Genomic DNA, 16,652 nt, shown 5'->3' with positions numbered 1-16,652 from the left:
GGCAGGCAGGTATATTTATTGCATTGGCATAGAATATTCAATAATTAGCTGTGCATTCACAGTTTTGTTGATTGTGTGTGATTCATAAATCTCTTACCATACAATTTGCTTGAGGTTTAGATTGCTAAGAGTATAGCAGCAAAGGTGACTACTTTGTGGGAGATGGGTAGCTTCACTAAACAGTGGCAAGAAATTTATTTTGGTGTTTCTTAATAGTGCAATTGCAAGCGATAGATTTTAAAAGACAGTAACCTGACAGTAACTTGGAAACAAAGAGGAAGACAGCATTTATTTCTTAGCTTAATTAAAGTTACTATTGGTTTATCCCACGATGCTCTTTATTTTAGAAAGGAGTATTGCTATCTTAAACCTAGTATTGCATTTTTTTACTTGTGGAAAAAGGCTTTAAAAAAAAAAAGTAAATCTATTAGAAGGCAATGATCTGATGCAGCAATTGGCCACTGTCCCTATCTGTCTTCTTGCAGCATTAGAATAATTGGATGAGAAATATGGTTATGAGTACTAATACTCTTTGGGGAAGTAGTAGGAAGATAATTACAACATTGAATTTTTATTAAATGGACATCAACACCTAGGGATAATTTTGTTTGGACAGGCTCCAGAGTTTCATATGTTTAGCGTGTAAATCCAGTTCTTGTCCTTAGTGCTTATATCTTATATGTCAAAATGAAAAATAAACAGTGTTAAAATTTCAGAATGCAGACGTGCCAATGATGTCTTCAGTGGAGACAGTTGTCTATAAGGAAAACTAAGCTGGAAATTGCTTAAGAATTTGGGTGGGTTATATTATGTACAGATATTATTATGTGGGATTTATAAATGAATTCAACTTTTTTTAAATAAACAGATGTGTGTATTTATTTATGTTCAATAGATTCTAGGTAGCTTGCAGTAATAAAACTACATAGACCTCACACTCAAGAAGTGGGTATTTATAGGATCCCCTACCAGCTAAACTCCATTGGGTGAGCAGATTTCATCTGAAGCATCTGGTTCATAAAGATAAGGAGACCCTATACCACAGCCATCCCCAACATTTATGGCTTGGCAGCCGGGGGGGGGGAGGGAGAGGGAAACTGACCGGTGGAAGTGGTGGGCTAATGCGTGTATACATGGACCGGTCCGCCACTCGTGTGACTTGAGCTGTGTGTGCTGTCAACCTGCCACTTGCACAATTTGAGCTGCACACAAGTGTACGCCAGCCAACTGCTCGGGTGGCTCATTTCCAAACCAGCCGCAGCCCGGTAAGGGGCTGCAGCCCAGGGGTTGGTGACTCCTGCTATACCACATAGGACTGTATAAGGACTGCATTCACTTTGAATGTGGTTGGGAAGTTTATTGGCAGCCAATATAGCTTCTGCAGAATAGGTATTATTCTGTTATATTTTACTTGGCATACAAAGGAACTAGCCTAAATCAAGGGCCTTCAGCAATCTGAAACTTGGGTTAAAATTGAGGGTTTTGAAATGAGAATAGAAATCAATTTTTGGTCTCTCCCTATCCCTGCAATGACTGCTTAACTCACATCGTATTTTGTTGTGGGGATAAAATGAAAAGAGATATTGAGCCTTGAGCTCCTGCAGTCAGGGAGGATATAAATCTAGCATATAAAATTCAAAAGATGTGGCAGATATGCAGAATGTGGAGCAAAGAAGGATTATGACAAAACCGAATGGAATTTGAAGTTTTTCATTTTACACATATTGTGTATTTTGAAGTGTCAGAAAACAGCTCATGTTTTATAGTATATTCTGTGCTTTTCAAATTAAATGTTGGGGGTTTTTGTGTGTATTTAGCATATTTGTAGAAAAAAATTCCACAATTCTTTATTTGTGATATGGAAGCATGCTTAGAAAGTGCTGTTATCAGCAGTTAATAAGGATACCAAAAATTTGTGAGCCTACTTAATAGAATTTGACATATTGCCAAATACTATCCATCTGCTAAAGAAAGACATGTTGCTTTTCAGTTTTGAATGTTTTCTGTGAAATGACAATGGTTACTTTCAAACCAAAAATACTGGTTTACTCTTCAGAGTATAATCCAAAATAAAGATGTAATAAAAGCAGATCTCGTTGACATATTTAAAAATTAATTAGTTACTTCAAAACATACACTTTTTTTTTTAATTTTCTAACTCTGGAAATCCAATGCATTCTTAAAAATTATCAAAATGATTTCTAATTTGTTATAGATTGAAAAACTATAAAAAATATTGCAGGTGTCTGAATCTTTTATAGTCACATAGAAATAAATGAGTACTGTATATACGGTTTGTAAGGATACATCTTCTAATTTTGTAATTTGGGCCTAAAGGAGGTATAACCCCGATAACAATTATCTATTGGAGAATAATATTCTGAACAGCTGGAAAGCTGGTGAGAAGGGAATCCAGACTGATAATATGGTAAGATTGGGGACTTTTGAAAGTACTTTCATGTTGACAATATTCTGAAAATAAGATTTAAATTCTAAGAAACAGAAATGAGTTAGAGCACACAGTGTAAATCACCAAGCAAAAATGCTGATTTAACTCACTGATAAGATTTAAATAATTTTTTCCACTGATGATTTAAAAAGAGATTCTGATCACTAAAACACATTTATTCAGAACACAGTGCAACATATTCATATAATCTTTAGAATTACAGCCATCTTAGTTAGCCTAATTTCAATAAAAATAATAATTGGGGATTTCAAAAAGGGAACGATTTTCATAAGATGCAATATTGAAATAGGAGTCGATGCTGGTAGGTTGCACAGTTTGTGTGTAATATAGCCTTTTATTCATTCTTACGCGATTGTATCATTTCCACGATGTTGAGATAGCATTTAATTTTAAAGGCTCTTTTTAATAAGAAAGAAATTTAATATTTAATCCACATTTTTTAAAAAATCAGAATGTATTCAATTTCTTAGGATCTGGTTTATGCTGCTGCTGCTGCTGCTGCTTTAATAGAATACAGAAAGATGCTTTTTGTGCTGTAATGTAGAGCCCAAACACCACATGCTGAACTGGAGGTGAGAGATTGCTGCAACCATGCAGATTGTCTACTTAAAGATATCTGCCTTAGCAAGTCAAAGGTTCATCATAATGAAAAATGAGGCTATACAATAAGAAATAATGTGATTATTGGACAAGACTTTTTAAAAGGCCACCTTAAGAATTGTGCAATCATAGATTACACATAATCACAGAATTACCCCATTTGTTCCATGGCTTATGCAGAAGCCTGAATTTACACGGCCTTATACATTTTTATGTATAAGATTCTCTAAGTAGGGGTATGTTACTAATGCTGTCTGTACTGCTGGGAAATGTTTAGTGTTTCCCCCTTTCTGTGTGATGTTAAGCCTCATTGACTAAATTGAAAAAGGCTGCTCATAGCAGGATAAGGTTTTATGTTGTATTGTCTCCTTTGGAATTATCCTTTCCATTAAGTATAATTCGCTCTATGGAGGGAGGTGAGCATAGATTACGGATAATCACAGAATCAAATTTGACACAAGAAAGAAACTTTATGGTAGCTTAGCTCTACATCTTAACTGTGGTCATTGACAATGTTTACTGAATAAAATCCCAAAAGCAGTACAATTGAATTATTATGGAAACTAGAAACAGTACAATGATTTCTTCCTCTAAACTGATGTAGGGAATTGTTGGTTAAAAAGAAAATGCTTGCTGTCTTGAGAGAGTAATATTGTTTGAATTAGATGACACAATAGTATCAGGAAATAGCATTAGGGCTAGAGCTGACACTTGTGTCTTTAAATATATACATTTGAGTAAATCGGTTGTTGAAATTATTGCATTAAATATCTACCAAAAACTAAGTCATTGTGTTTATTAAAGAATTGTGATCAGTTGCAAACAGAAATCCACACAGTACATATGACAGCAGAACCACCCCATATGGTACCATTAATGGACACCATCAGGACCTGCAATTGCTAAACTGATTTCCTTCGGATTTCCTCCCTTCCTTTTCTGATGGGCAGAATTAATATGTTAACATTCTGTGCAGATCTTGGTCTGGTAATTAAGTATGCAATTAGTAGCAGTAAGTCAGAGGTAGCATATATTTTGCAAAATTCTCATGATAGATCGTTTTTGTCACTGAATTTTATATCCATTTGAGAAGGCAAGAACAATTTAAGTGGATTAACGTTTGGATTCTTTTGCCTATGCAAAATGATCTTCTTGAACCAGATCAATTGTAATCAGGGATGAAATGCTCCCGGTTTGGACTAGATCGCCCGATCCGGTAGCGACGGCGGCGGGTGAGTTATCAACCGCACGATCATCAGAGGCTTTTTTTTTCTTTTAAAAGCATTTTTTCTACAACCTCTTCCGCCGAAAAAATGCTTTTAAAAGTAAAAAAAAAAGCCTCTGATGATCACGCAGCTCAGCTGGGATCGTCAGAGGCTTTTCAAAGCATTTTTTTCTGCAACCTCTTTGCTGAAGAGGTTGTAGAAAAAATGCTTTGAAAAGTTAGGAAAAAAATTGGCCACGCCCACCCAGTCACATTACCCCCCCACCAAGCCACACCCACAGAACCGGTAGTAACAAATTTTACATTTCACCTCTGATTATAATGTTCAATCACGAGTCAGTGAAGCATGTTCAAAGAGCAACACATATTTGTGTTTTTGCCGATTTTTCTCCTTTTGCAGAGTGGATATAAGCAAAAGCATCAGTTTTTTTTATTTAAAATTTTATTTAAAATTAGTCTCCAATTTCAAACTGAGTGACTTGTTTAAGGTATTCTTTCTATTTAATTTTTCCCAATTGTCGGTTTATAATTTTTCTTAAATTTTGACATTGTCTCTTAATTTCCTGTATCATTTATGCAATAAGTATTAGATGTTCTCTTAAATATTAACAAGTTGAAGAATATCATACTCTATACTAGAAAATAAATTTCAGTTTTCAGTATGAAATGATGCTCTCTAAGGAAAAATAAATAAGATCTGCTGGTGATATTTATGACAAGGCAACAAATAATATTGTTTTCCCTGTAATTCTAAGATCAGGCTTGTTAATGTATCCTAAAATAGAATAAATTAAATCAGAATATAGAACAGAACATGTTTAAACCTTAGCATTGCTGTCAACATCAGCTTGGAGATTAAATCCAAAAGTATATCTCTTATTACATAATGTGTTAAAAGTTGTAGCCCGTATGTTCTTTATTTTGCTTTGAGTTCCTTTAATTGATATAAAACCTCCCTGGCTCAGGTCAAATAATATACCCTTTGAGGAAAAAATGGCATAAGAAAAAAAAGTGGGATAAACAACAAAGAGGAAAATATGGGCCGGCAGAATGGATTTTCCCTTTCCCTTGTATTGCTCTTCAAGATGCCTTTTTGTTTTTGAGGGGGTGGGAGAAATTGAGGAGTTTCTGCATATGAAATTGGGATAAAGCAGGGGTGTCAAACTCACATTGTCACATTGTTGTCATATGACATTTTTTCCACTTTGCTAAACTGGGCGTGGGCGTGCCAGCCCGTGACGCATCAGGCCTGCGGGCCGTGAGTTTGACAGCCCTGGGATAAAGTGATCCAAAAGAAGGAGGTAGAGATCTTATTGTATGAATGTTACTTGCCAACATAAAATGCCAACATCCAGTGTATACGCACACACAAACACACACAAACATAAACACACACACCCAGCAGGTTGCCCTAGCTTAGAGGCCTTGATTGTGCTTGCTAAGAGCAATAATGTACCAGTAGATTCATTGTTAGCTTCTTTTAATGATTTAATGTTTTCTGTTTTCAAGGTTCTATTTTGACATTTACCATCACACTTGTTTTGAAATAGACTATTGGCTCACATGTAGGAAAGCACATAAAATAAACTTGAAAATTAGGGCTACATAAATTACTAATGGCATTACCTACTTACCTTCCATTTAATAGAAAAGTTCCAAACTGCTATTTTGGCATTATGCAACCCTTCTTAATAAACATTTTCAAAATACCAATGATCCTCAGCTTACAACCACAATTGAGCCCAACATTTCCATTGCCAAACAAGTCAGTTATTAAGTGAGTTTTGCCCCATTTTACGACCTTTTTTGGCACAATTATTAAGCAAATTACTGTAGTTGTTAAATGAATTATGTGGTCATTAAGTGAATCTGGCTCGCCGACTGATTTTGCTTATCAGAAGCTGGCTAGGAAGGTTACGAAGGGTGATCACATGACTCCAGGAAAGTGCAGTTGTCAAAAATACAGGCCAGTTGCCAAATGCCCAAATTTGGATAATGTGACCATGGGGATGTTGCAACGGTCATAAGTGTGAAAACTGGTCAAAGTTTTTTTTTTTAATGCTATGGTAACTTTGAACTAAGTTGAGGACCCCTGTAAAAGGAAAAACAAAACTGTTTTTAACTTCAAGCATTTGAAGCTGATGGTATAAATATTAAAACCAGAAGTAGGAAATTTCTCTCTTCTCCCCCCCTCTCCCCCCCTCTCCCCCTCCCTCTCTCTCTCCCTCTCTCGCACATCCTAAAATGCATGTATTCATTTTGACTCTAGTCCGTTCTTTCTGTATATATATTTTTAAAGAGAAAGTCTATGTATTTGCCATACGCTAAATAAATAAAATTTTAAAGAGAACTATGAGTAAGTCATCCTACTTCAAAATTCCTAAAGTTTGTAACACTGTGGTTGTCCTATTACTTTCTTTCCATTTGAGTAAGGAGGGAAAACATTATCTTCCATCCCCTCTTCTCCATAATTATGTCTTCCTTTGCCATCCTTCAAAAGTGGCAGGCCAAATGGTAAGGAGCTCCTTTCTGTTACAAGATTAAGCAGCCTGGATCTTTTCCATTTGGAAAAACATATAAGGCTCAAGGTAAAGAAGATGAAAGTTTACAGTGGTCTGTGTAGAATGAAATGTTCTGAGAGGAGTATCGCTCTCAGTACTTGAACTCAAGATCATCCAGTTCAGTAGAATGGCGCATAGGCAAAAAAGAAACTCGTTCACATTTTGCATAATTCACGGCCATATGGTAAAAGCCCACTAGCTTTGATAGCTTTAATAGAGAATTGGACAAAATCCATAGATTGCTGTTAGTCATGAATACTTTATTGAGCCTCCTATGTTTATAGGCAACATGCCACGGAATACCATCTGCTGGGATGAACAGTGGGAGAGAAAGCTTCCTAGAGGAATCTGATAGGACTATGCACAGTTTGAAAATATTTGTAAGAAACACTTTGGACCTTCCATGAGCACTGCTCCTCTGGTGTTTTTTAAAGCAGCCCATCTTTTTTCATGCTTCAGCTTATAAAGAAATGGTGGCTGTTTTAAGTTCTGCATTAACATTGAACAGTTGACTCCTTATAGAAGCTACTATTTGTTGTTCAGGATGGTTCAGAAGTCCGAAAAATTTAATGAAGAGTAGTTAGGTGCTGTGCTCATTCTCATGTGAGATCTGAAGCACTTCTGAATCATTTTCAGAATAATTGATGTACAATATATGAGTGATCATTATGAATTTTCAGTAGTACCTAGCAAGTGGCATAACAATAAATTCTGACTTTCCATAAACTCACCCCTGCATTCAGTAATAGCTGAAGCGCCACAAATTTGGCATAGTTATATTAGTTGCTTTATTTAAGATGAGAAAAAAGCTACAGTATCTGCCTACTGCAAGATAATGAAGAAAAATTTGCTTTGAGTCACAACTCAATGGAGTCTCATGTTCAAGGACTCTTGAAACCAAGCGAATGCCTCACTAGATAAGGAAGGATCCATCTCTAGTAGTGTTCTGGACATTTTTTGAGACCTGAATTTTCTGGGGAATCTATTATGTTGGGAGGGTGAATAAAATGTTCTCCTGATTAAGTATGATTATAATGCAGAAGTTCTGACTTTTATTTATATTATTTAATTTTTAATTCATGATGCTCTAAGTCAGATTGATTGGAGTAGCATATAGGTATGAGTGAGTGAATGGGTGAGTGAGGAGGAAGGAAGGAAGGAAGGAAGGAAGGAAGGAAGGAAGGAAGGAAGGAAGGAAGGAAGGAAGGAAATACATAATTCTTTTCTTTCCAGCATTTCAAAGCAATAAAAATTGGCTATTATTTTCCTAATCTTAAGCACCAGGGGTATCTGTTCCATGATAACATAACAATTCTTCCTGGCCTGAGAATGGTTAATTCCCATTACACTAGCTTTAGAGTTATACCAAATTTCTTGGCTGTTCTGCTTTTAAGGGAAGAATAGGAAAAAATATATTATTAACATAACCAAGAGAGCTATTTGAAAAAAAGTTCTAGATTTTAGAGTTAAGAGAATTTACTAAGATTAATTATAATTTAGATGGTAGTACAGAAAGTCCTCAATTTAGGACCACAATTGAGCCCAACATTTCTGTTGCTAAGTGAGACATTTGTTAAGTGAATATTGTCTCATTTTACGACCTTTCTTGCCACATTTGTTAAGTAAATCTCTGCAATTAAGTTAATAACACGATTGTTAAATGAATCTGGCTTCTCTATTGAGTTTGCTAGTCAGAAGGTTGCCAAACATGATCACATGATAGCAGGACACTGCAACTGCCATAAATATGAATCAATTGCCAAGCATCTGAATTTTGATGGTGTGACGATGGGGATGCTGCCAACATTCATAAGTGTGAAAATTGGTCATAAGTCACTTTTTTTACTGCTGTTGTAACTTTGAACGGTCACTAAACAAGCTATTGTAAGTCGAGGACTACCTGTATTATAACCTCAGGAGCTTGTATGGAAGACTAAAATGCCTGGTGGTTGAGGGAAAGTCTTTTAAAGAAGAGGAATGGAGATACTGACATAATGGGACATTTTGGAGAAGAAGAACCCACGGTACTGTGAAGTTTTCAATCTTAATTTACAAGAATTAGGCAGAATCCTGAATGCCAGAGCTGAAAGTCAGTATCAATGCTATTGATACTGATTATGTAAGACATGATCATTCACTTTATTCCTGCTGATGAAAATGCAAAAGAGTACTTTCCTATGACACAGGGTTTGCTGAAACATCATTACTCTCTTGTTTATAATACTCCTGTGGATGCTTTTGCACAGAGTAGTATGTGTCAGAGCTTGAAATACTCTTGTGCAGTTCTCTTTGAACAGATAGCACAGGACAAGTTCTAACACATAGTTGCTTGACATGCAGCCGCCTACCACTAGGAAAGAATGTCTTACTTGCATTATCTAACCTGATCTGCTTCAAAGTTTGCCAGTTATTTTGCAGTTTAAATACTGGTCTGTAAGTAATTTCTGCGCTTCCATATTGAATCATTGCATATATTCTTTGAACAAAGCAAGGTAGCAGTGGGAACTATTGAATAGGCTAAAGCAAACTATCATTGGCTAGGAGATATAAATCTTCACAATCTTTGTTAGTATGAACCCACTTTTGTTTTGAACTGCAGCATATTGCGCATCCTTGTATTACACAAGATGAAAATCATAAAATTATTACCAGTAAGTATGTAATAGATGTATAAGCAGTAGAGCTCTAAAGAGTTCATTAGATATTAATTACCTTCCTATTCTTATATTAACATTTCAACATTTTAGCTTTACAGATTATTCACATTCTCATGTCTTCACACTGAGTCTTAAGAAACTGCCTTACATCAAATCAGATGACTGATCCATCTAGCCCAGAATTATTAATATCTGATTGGTGGTGGCTGACCAGCATTTCAGGCAAGATATTTTTTCCTGTGCGCTGCTCCCACTATCCATGCATGGGTTAATCCTTCAGTGTTTGGCAAACAACTGAGTGAAAACAAAAGGCTTTTGTTCCCCTTTCCGGCTCCCAAGCCACGCCTCTGGTCCCATGATCCCCCAGTCTTCACTCAGTTGCTGGCAAACACTGTAGTGATTTTTGGAGCTCCACAGATTCTAAGGTATTGTGTGTCTGTGGGGGTTTTTTCTTCTCCCTTTTTCTTTAAATTTCTTTAGTTCTTGGCTTTCTCCTTTCCTTTAAACGTCTAGGATTTTGTGTTATTTTTGAGTAGCTCCCCTTCGCGTTTCCTATTTGCTTCGGAGCGAATTTCAGCGGAGGAGGGGGAGTGGAGCAGGGCGCTCACACGCTCGCTCGCTAGCCCCTCAGCCTCGTACCGGCCAGCTCTCTGCATCCGCGGCGTTACCGGCACGATCTGAGCCCTTCCCAGCTGGCAAGCGGCTCAAAGCATCGCCCCCGCGCGGAGCCTCCAAATAGCGGCGGCGCGCTCATCAGCTGGCCGGCAGAGCCGGAAGCGCCGGCCGCCCACGCGGCGAGGATCTCGAGCCTGATCCAAGGCTGAGCCTCACAGAACGGCAGCGGAACGAGGGCGCGAGGCGGGACAAGCGCCGAAGAAGGAGACAGCCCTCCCTGCACTACAGAATAACCCCTCGTTAGGGGATTGCGCGGCGTCTGGTCGGACCCTCGGGCCGCCATTGTAAGCCCGCTGCCAAGCCTGCCCCATGTGGAGGAGCGCACCACGGGGCAGCGCCATATTGGCGGACCTTCGGGCCGCCATTTGGGCAAGATTGTCAGCTTGTGCTTCCCCCCCATCAGGGAACCAGCTGCAAACCGGCACCTCCTCCCCCCCCCACGGCTGGAAGGGGCATCAAACCTCCTCCACCACCAACGTTTAAAGAGGTTTGGGGAGCCCCCCTGGGCGCTCAGGCATCGAGCACCCGCGAGCTTCAGGGCAAGTCTCCATTGCAAGTTTCAAGCCGCCTCAGCCATGTCTCGCTCCCCCCCATCGTCAGACATGGAACTGGAACTAAGCCCCCCACGCATTAGTGAAAAAAGGGGGAAAAAGAAATCAAAAAAGAGGCACGTGAGCTCGGCCAGCAGGGCGGCCTCTGAAGGTTCCCTTCCCTTCCAGGATAGGGATGCCCTAAGGAGACACAACGCCCTGGAACGACAGTGGGAGAGGGCGCACAAGGCGGCTTCAGGAGTTCTGTCCAGGGATCCTGCACCTGGGGAGCCTTCACCCATCGCCCCAAGAGAGGAGGAACGGGGGCTTATGTCGGTGGGCGACATCACAGTCACTCCCAGAACACCTGAGGGGGCTGGGCCGACTCGCACAACACCCCGCATCGAGACAGCGTCAGGGCCCGGGCTGGAGGCCTCAAATTCCCCCGCACCAAACCAGCATCGCCGGGCTAGGGAGGCAAGTGCCACACCGTCAAGGGCAGACCCACAGGGTCAAGGCGGACTGGGGTTGGCACCCCCAGTGGACTTCCAGGCCATGTTTTCAGCGGCCCTGTCATCTTTCTTCACGGCAACAATGCAGCAAGCATCCCAGGCTCCCGTACAAAACGCACCGGGCCAGGCACGACCACTTCAACCCCAGACCCATCCCCTCCCAGAACAAGGTCGAGACTCTTCATCAGATGAATCAGACCAAGCGGAGGAGGGCCCAGAGGAGATGGAGTTATCGGAGGATGAGGGTCTAGCACCGGACACCCCGGCCTTTACAGGCCTCTTCCGCCCGGCTCTATTCAAGTCGCTCCTCCACAAGGCACGACTTACAACCAACCTTGGAGTGCCAGGAGACGTCACAACACCCTCCACGTCAACGGCGGGTCCTCACGACGCCCTTTTCAAGTCCTCAAAGCCGCAGAAGGACTACATCCCTTGCCCGCAGCTCTTCACGGATGTGATTCAGAATCCCTGGGTGCAGCCGGCCTCCCTGGCGACACCCAGCAACCTCGATAAGAAACTCTACTGTTCAGCCCCAGAGTTAGAGGACCTCCTGGTGCTCCCTTCAGTAGATCAGCCGGTGGCAGCCTTATCTTCCAGCTCCCTAATCTCTACCGACCCTCTAGACACGCTCAAGGCGGAAGAGAAGAGGATGGAATGGGCCTTCCGCAAAGCGCACCAGGCCGTTGGCTGGGCAATCAGATCCGCGACAGCTTCGTCCTTCTTCAACAGGGCCTCGCTCATTTGGCTTCGTCACCTGCAGGACAGACTCCCGCCTGAGGACACTAGACTGCATCAAGATCTAAATAAGATAATAGCTGCCACCGAATACACTGCCGACAGCTCCCTGAACTCAGCCAAGTTCGCCTCAAGGGCGCTGGCCTCTACTCTTACTGCTAGGAGGCTATTCTGGCTTCGGCCATGGAAAGCCGACTTCAAGGCCAAGTGGAAGTTAGCGGCTTCCCCATATAAAGCACCAGAGCTGTTTGGTGCCTCGCTGGAACCCCTACTGATTGAAGGGAAGGACAAGAGGAAGATCCTCCCATCAACCTACAGGCGCCAGGAGCGCAGGTACACGCCTTACCCGCTCCAACAGCCCTTTCGTGCAGGCGCCGGACCCAGGGGGTCCTCCTCACACCGCTCCCATTACCAGGGAGGAGACAGATTCAACGACAGACAACAGTTCCAAGACAGGGGAAGACACCAGCAGCCTAAACGCAACTTCCGTGGAGCCGGCCCTAAGCCCGCCAGAAGGGGGAAATGACTCCAGGCCTACGGGGCCCATAGGGGGACGGCTCATCCTCTTCCACCAACAATGGGCCAGTTCGACTTCGGACTCCTGGGTAAGGCGTACGACCTCTTCCGGACTGTCCATCGAATTCTCCGGCCAGCCGCCCCACCGGTTCGTCTGCTGTCCAACCCCTCGATCCTCGGAACTTCAGGACCTGATGTCGCAGGAGATTGCCCACCTCCTGGAGGTCGAGGCCATAGAGCCAGTCCCGCACAGCCAGCGGGGCTCAGGATTCTACTCGACCCTCTTCTTGGTTCCCAAGAATTCCGGGGGCTGGAGGGGCATACTGAATCTAAAGCGCCGGAACCTGTCGGTACAATACCGCAGGTTCAAGATGCACTCCCTCAAGTCCATCTTAGCGGGAGTGAGACAGGGCGACTTCCTTCAATCAGTCGACCTCCGGGAGGCTTATCTGCACGTGCCGATTCACCCGCATCACCGTCAGTACCTGAGGTTCGAATACGCGGGCCGTCACTACCAATATCGCGCGATGCCATTCGGACTTTCCTCAGCTCCCCGCACCTTTACCAAGCTGGTAGCGGTGGTGGCGGCCAAGCTCCGAGCCGTCCCTATCCGGGTGCTCTGTTATCTGGACGACATTCTGGTCCTGTCGTCCACGCCCGGCCAAGCTTACAGAGACATGAAGATGGTGATCAAGGTCTTCCAGGATCACGGCTTCACCATAAACTTCGCAAAGAGTCACCTCCTGCCCACCACCAGGCTTCTTCACCTGGGGGCACTGATAGATTCGGCCAGCGGCCAGGTATTTTTGTCACCGGACAGAGTCCAAAGCATCCGAACTTTAACTCTGCAGACCCTGACGAGGAGGAGAGTTGCCCTGATCCACCTCTCAACCCTCCTCGGGAAGATGGTATCCTGCTTCGGCATCGTACCGTGGGCACGCAGACATTTGAGACCCCTGCAGTGGTTCCTCCTTCCCTTCCAGCGAACGGGAAGGGCCAACTCCAAGAAGGAAGTACGCCTCACCCTGCAGGCCCGCAGGTCCCTCAGGTGGTGGACATCGCAGTCGCTCCTAAAGGGTTCCAGCTTCCTAGAGCCAGACCGGCTGATACTCACCACCGACGCCAGCCTTCGGGGGTGGGGAGCCCATCTCCACAACCTAGTCACGCAAGGACAGTGGTTGCAGGAAGAACAGCAATGCAGCATCAACCTCCTAGAGCTTCGGGCGATCAGACTGGCACTGCGCAACTTCCAGCCGACGGTGCAGGGGCATCACATCTTAATCCTGACCGACAACATCTCGGCCAAGGCGCACGTCAACAGGGAGGGGGGCACGAGGTCCCGTACACTGATGAAGGAGGCCGAGGAGCTGTTCAGCTGGGCAGAGAGACACCTGCTCTCGATCAGAGCAGATCACATTTCCGGAGCAACCAATGTGAGGGCGGACTGGCTCAGCCGCGAAACAATAGATCAAGCGGAATGGCAGCTCCACCCTCAGCTGTTTCAAGAACTCGCTTCTCGCTTCGGAAACCCGGTTGTAGATCTCTTCGCAACCCCGACCAATGCTCAGCTCCCCCGCTTCATATCACGCTACCCGACACCACAAGCGGAGGACCACGATGCGCTGCGCTGCACATGGCCCGAGGGTCTCCTGTACGCATTCCCACCGGTCCCGCTGCTCCCGCGTCTCATTCGGAAGCTACTGGCAGAAAAAGCTGACCTGCTCCTGGTAGCCCCGAACTGGCCCCGGAGACTATGGTTCGCCGACCTAGTAGCACTGTCCGTAGAACAGCCATGGGTGATCCCACCGCAGCAGCTCGTCCTGTGCCAAGGAGCAGTCACGCACCCAGAGCCCCAGTGGCTGCAATTAGCCGTCTGGCATTTGAACGGGTCATCCTGAAGAAGGACAGCCTACCAGACGAGGTGGTTGCCACTATCCAGGCGGCCAGACGTCCAGCTACGACCCGCATCTACGAGTCATCATGGCAGGCGTTCTGTCGCTGGAGCGCCCACCAGCACATCGACCCCACGTCAGCCGCTATTCGGGACATTCTGCGGTTCCTACAAGCTGGCCTAGACAAGGGCCTGGCCCCTGCAACCCTACGGAGACAGACGGCAGCGTTGTCAACAGTCATTACGTGCCCTCCGTACCAATCTCTCGCGCACCATCCGCGCATCAAGGGGTTTCTTCATGGGGCCACCAACCTGCGGCCCCCCACAGTTCACCGTTATCCCTCATGGGATTTACCTCTTGTTTTGCGGGCATTGACCGGGCCCCCCTTTGAGCCCCTAGACTCAACATCTCTTAAGTACCTATCGTTTAAGGTGACCTTCCTGCTGGCGATCACCTCAGCAAGGAGGGTCTCAGAACTAGCGGCCCTGTCAGTCCACAAAGACTTGTGCATCTTCCACGACTCCACGGTGACCCTACGCCTGGATCCTGCCTTCATCCCGAAGGTCAACTCGTGGTTCCACCGAGCCCAGGAGCTCATCCTGCCGGATTTCTGCCCCTCACCTCGTGATCCCAGAGAAATGAGGTGGCACACCCTAGACGTGCGACGCGCCATCCGCACTTACATCCGACGGACTGCTCCTTTCCGCCGTACGGAGGGACTCCTGGTCTCCTTTAACCCGAAGGCCATGGGTCAGAAAATATCAGCAGCCACAGTCAGCAGATGGATCAAGGCCTGCATCGCCCTGGCATATGACCTGAGCGCCAGACCGGCCCCCAGCAAGATCCTACCGCACTCGACTCGCAGCGCGGCCACCACGGCGGCCTGGGCCACCCAAGCCTCGGTTGTGGACATCTGCAGAGCTGCGACGTGGTCATCCCTCACACCGTTCATCCGCCACTACAAGATTGATGCGTACAACTCGGCCGAGGCATCCTTTGGCCGCAGAATTCTGCAGAAAGTACTGACAGAGGAGGACTCTGGAGGCAGTCAGCTCCCCACCCAGGGAGTTTAAGCTTGGGTATATCCCATGCATGGATAGTGGGAGCAGCGCACAGGAAAATGGACGTTGTCTTACCTGAACGTCCCTTTTCTGGGCGCTGCGTACACTATCCATATCCCGCCCGTTAGGGCTGCCTGCCACTGTTTATGGCTGAGACCAGTTTAGTTTCCTTAAGTTATTTGAGTTAATAAAGTTGAGTTCTATAAGTTACTCTTGCTGTGGTTTCTTGCCTGCTGCGCCTTCGTTCAGACTGGGGGATCATGGGACCAGGGGCGTGGCTTGGGAGCCGGAAAGGGGAACAAAAGCCTTTTGTTTTCACTCAGTTGTTTGCCAAGCACTGAAGGATTAACCCATGCATGGATAGTGTACGCAGCGCCCAGAAAAGGGACGTTCAGGTAAGACAACGTCCATTCTAGTTCTAGCTATTATGAGAGGAATTGGATCTACAATTTGTGGATGTATCCCATGGACAAAAGATGTCCAATAGCAAAGTTTTGTATGAATCCTGATGTTCAGTACATTGTTTGGCTAAATGTTTAACTTGGAAACAAACACACATCTTGCTATGGAATTAAAATAACTATTGTGGGAAATCTGTGGCCATAAACATTTTTTATTAGCAGTACCTAAAAGGCAAAGTATTTAGTGCTAGGCGTCTTTGGATTTTATATAAGAACAGTCTCCTTTTAGCACCTCTTAGAAAAGGTGGGTAATATTTATAGGTATTGTTGCTTCCTCATATATTTAAATGATAAAATGCTACCAAAATATATAAGATATAGGAGAGTTCTGTGTAAGAAAATTATTTTCAGTCGGAATTTTTTTCTAAAAAAATATTTTTTTAGCTACCAGATTTATGGGCAACCATTATAAAAATAATATAGTCCATCAGTTTGACTATTTAAGGTACAAAGTGGAAAAATAACAAAACAACAGTTAAAGAGTAGAACACATTACATACATGAAACCAATGCTAATTTTGAAATTCATTAAGCATGTTAATCCAAATGCTTTGTACCTTATATAGCATTGCAACAAAATTCAGGCACATTTAAAGAAATAAAGTTATGAGCCTGAAAGCAACAGTTAGAAATGAAACTGGTCAAAATTACTGGGGAATTTGGTTTGGTATGGAGTTATAAGCTCAAGGCATGTCAACATAAAACAAGCAGCATAAGAAGACGTGTCTCAAGGTTTCACTGGTTCCTTTTCTTCAAG

At 43.8% G+C, this 16,652-nt stretch overlaps 1 protein-coding gene across 1 annotated transcript in view; it reads left to right on the top strand.

Moving 5' to 3' along the window:
- Nucleotides 1-16,652, top strand: part of ARID1B (AT-rich interaction domain 1B) — a 449,938-nt gene that overhangs the window by 48,930 nt on the left and 384,356 nt on the right. The window lies entirely within an intron of this gene.

Source organism: Pituophis catenifer, unplaced genomic scaffold (genome assembly GCF_029215685.1).
Source record: "Pituophis catenifer annectens isolate HBS135680 unplaced genomic scaffold, rPitCat1.0.hap2 SCAF_1, whole genome shotgun sequence".
Taxonomy (NCBI): domain Eukaryota; kingdom Metazoa; phylum Chordata; class Lepidosauria; order Squamata; family Colubridae; genus Pituophis; species Pituophis catenifer.
Note: the sequence above shows the minus strand (reverse complement) of the source record. Positions and strands in the feature narration are given on the sequence as shown.